The sequence below is a fragment of the Eleutherodactylus coqui genome, chromosome 4, assembly GCF_035609145.1.
Source record: "Eleutherodactylus coqui strain aEleCoq1 chromosome 4, aEleCoq1.hap1, whole genome shotgun sequence".
NCBI classification, from domain to species: domain Eukaryota; kingdom Metazoa; phylum Chordata; class Amphibia; order Anura; family Eleutherodactylidae; genus Eleutherodactylus; species Eleutherodactylus coqui.
This window is the reverse complement of record NC_089840.1, coordinates 292,874,908-292,878,105: the sequence shown is the minus strand read 5'-3', so window position 1 is coordinate 292,878,105 and position 3,198 is coordinate 292,874,908.

Below are 3,198 nucleotides of genomic sequence, written 5' to 3'. Positions count from 1 at the left end.
TGGAACTGTGAACTGGACTCAGAAAGTCGATATAACTGAGCAACAGACATAAAATACTGACTAGCACACGCTCAAAATACTCACCAGCACACCCGCACGAATAAACAGATGGAATTGCTACAAGTACAAGGCATTAGTTTGTGGATTGGCCAAGTCACTTAAGCCATAAGCCCACTTCAAGAGTACTCATTGTCTAGCGGTCCCTACTCTAATGAGACAACTAACCCTATACTGTACCAGCAGACACTGACAAAGCAGCTGGTATATATAAGCAACAGACCTGTGAGATTGGCTGACTGGAGCAAACCACACCCAGCCAGCACAATCAACCACACCTGTGAAGTTGTGCTGCTAGAAATACTGAGGTGCAACAGCCAACACAACCCTAACAGTACCTCTCCCTAAAGAGGGGCCTCTGGGGATACAGGTGCCTAACACCCACTCTCCCCAACTCCCCACCCAACCTACCAGTCAAAACGTGAATATATAAATATATACAAATACATAAACTCCAATATACATATCATACACTATTTACAAAACCAAAAAGCCTAAGGTCAGCTCAGCCACAGCCCTAGTTCTTTCCATTTCGCCCAAACCAAAACAAAAAGCTTCATGGTGCACTCACAGACCACCCTTGGAATTGGAGATGATAAGCCAGGCATGGACATGGCAGTGTACGTTCCTTTCTTTTAAAAAAGGTCTTCCTATTCTTTTCCTAATTTAATTTTGAACACCACGGTAATTCCTATATAACGCTCTTATTGATTTCAATGGGGCCTGGCAGACACGCGTTTGATCACGGCGCTTTCTAGCATTGTGATTTTCAAGCACTGTCTGCTCTATTTTTCCACATTTAGCACATCTCATCACCCATCACAATAATGGGATACACTAAAACCCGCTATCGGACGCAGGAACCTGCCTCTGAAAACAAAAGTCAAATCGTGTCGTTCTGCCGAGCACATGTGTGCGAGTCGCCTAAAGGGTAATATGTTAATAAAGCTGTGGCTTATCCCACTTCATCCCAAGTTGAAGGTGTGGAGTAGAGATGAGGGAGGGCGGGCGGGGGGAAGAAAAAGAGAGATGTCTCTCACTCCCCCCCCCCCCCTCCCCGAGCCTGCTCGGACGAGAATGCAGTTACTCGAGAAGAGCGATGCTCTAGTGTGGAGTGAATTTGTCCGGGATGCAGCCAAGGTGGTTTAGGAGCGCTCATACATGCAGTCTTCTCCAGAGCTGCACTCACTATTCTGCTGGTGGAGTCACTGTATACATACATTACCTCTGTATTACACTCCAGCTCCTTCTAATTGTTGTGTGACGCCATCACAGGTGACATATAGTAATAGTTGATCTGCGGATTTAGTGGCAGGAACTCAGCCAAGGTTTTATGTCTAGTGAAGAGTAAAGAAAGAAATCGCTTGTCATCACCTGATGAGAAATTATAAAGGCCGAGGCAGGAGGAAGACGGAGACAGATGAGCAGGAGCGGCGACATGGGACGAGGTGAGGAACGGTAGACACCATGATGATGTGTTTGCAGTAGAGGATTCACGTGGCGTCGCTTTACGTTCGCTTTTCTCTTATTTATTGTTATTTCTTCCCAAACAGACATCGCCGTATTTATGAACATTGTCTAATATGGCGGCATAGACAGACAAATTGTGCTAAATTTACATAAGTGGCGCACAGACTTGTGAATTTGGTACGATTTACGCTGCTCCAGAAATAGGAAAGATGGGCCAATTTTTGCATCGCAGTTCTGCATCATTTACCAATAAAAAGAAAATAGCCCGCAGTCTAATGACTGATTTTACCACAAATGGGGACAAAAACATTAAAAAACCTTCCCGCCCATGTAGTTTATTTTGCACCCCAAAATGCACTAATTCGCATGTAACACCGCTGCATGCGCCACTATTCTACCTTGTCATTGACACCAACTGTGATTAGGTTTTATTAGCGCCACTTTTTGCTGACACTTTCTTGTAGTAACGCTTCATAAATGTGTCGCAAAGGCAGACAGAAGCTGGCCACGCCCACAATCAGGGGAAAATAATGGCGAGCTCGTCAGATCATTTTCTTTTTGGCGCTCAGATTCTGATTCAGAATCTGAAATGTCAATTTCAAACTCACCGCAGATCTGTGTCATCGTCAGCGCATCATTCTCTGCACTGCGCATGTGCAGCGTCACGCCGTCCGGAACATCCGCAGTGCATCTGAGACAGGTACGCGGGGGTCACTGCCCGGCACTGGGTCAGATTTAGCTGTGAGACCTGTGCATGCAGCCTGAATAGTTCTCACAGCTGAGGGTTTGTTACATTGTATCTAGTCTCCACAATGCTGTGTGATATAAACATCCTGGACTCCAGGCTGATACATGTTACCTGCACTGATACACTGTAACAAACTATCAGCACAGGAGATGTATTGATGTGTTTACTTCATAGAAACCGGTATAAGGGCTTATTTACACAGTCTGCTTAACGCACAGAACTCATGTGATGTATTAACCCACTGTTTCCAAAGGGTTAATGTACACCGGCGTTCTTCCTCTCGCGGTGATGCTGGTAATTGGAAAAGATGAAGCATGGTCTATTTTTTTGGACTATCACCAAAAACTCGGCCATTATTTGCTCTGTATATGGGACTGTGATGTGATTATTATTTTGCTACTATTGAAACAATATACAATTTTCTTGCGCTTGTACCGCCGAGCCGTTTTCTCGCAGAAATTCATCAATCGCATAAAAATCACAGGTTTCAGGCCTCATGTTAATGAGGAAAATCAGGCCCGCCGCGGATTCTTCATGCAGAATCCGTAGCGGGTCCCTCCTGCCCCGTGGAAATGAGACTCAAAAATCTGAATAAATTCACCTCTCCGTACGCTGCGTTTTTTCCTTTCTTCGCGGCCGGATCTTCTTTCTTCGGTCCGGCGGTTGTGCTCGGCAGGACAGGTGAGTTTAATTCTGGTACGGGTGTTCCACGGATCTGGACGGCTTCCATAGGCTTCAATAGAAGCCTGCGGGAGCCGTCCCCGCGGTACACCCGCACGAAAATGGAGCATGTCCATTTCTTTTCCCGCACGCGGATCCGCGCCTGAAGGGAAAAATGACACCCGCAGGTATTTAACTACCTTCAGGTGTCTAATGCATCCCTATGGGGGATCCGCGTGCGGGAAAAACGCAGCGGATTTTAA